Source organism: Solanum tuberosum, unplaced genomic scaffold (assembly GCF_000226075.1).
Source record: "Solanum tuberosum cultivar DM 1-3 516 R44 unplaced genomic scaffold, SolTub_3.0 scf00865, whole genome shotgun sequence".
Taxonomy (NCBI): Eukaryota; Viridiplantae; Streptophyta; class Magnoliopsida; order Solanales; family Solanaceae; genus Solanum; species Solanum tuberosum.
Window position 1 is genome coordinate 6,196 of NW_006239778.1, and position 464 is coordinate 6,659.

Consider the following 464-nt stretch of genomic DNA (forward strand, 5'->3'; position numbering starts at 1 on the left):
CAAACTATATTGTCTATCTATGAAGCCTCTAAATGACAATGATGGAAGTCTGGACAATACCCATGACCTCCTAACAACTGAAAGTAAATGGAATCCTCCGGAAGTAATGAGGCTCACCATAGCTAACTCGAACTCCCGGATGTATCAACGAATCTCCTGTTGATCATCCTGAATACATGTGTCTGCATCATGAAAAAATGTAGGCCAAATGGCTCAGTATGTGGAATGTACGAGTATGTAAGAGGAATTCTAAAGCATAACGTAATCTTGAAACTTGATAAAAAGAGAAACATACTTCCCTCTTCTCAAACTTACTCAACTCAAGGAATACTCAAGGATACTCAAAACTACTCAAACTTACTCAACGTAGAAGTACTCAAGGATAAGATGCTCAACTCAGAGATTAGATACTTGACTTCAAAGGTATGATACTCAACTCAAAGATTAGATACTCAACTTCAAAG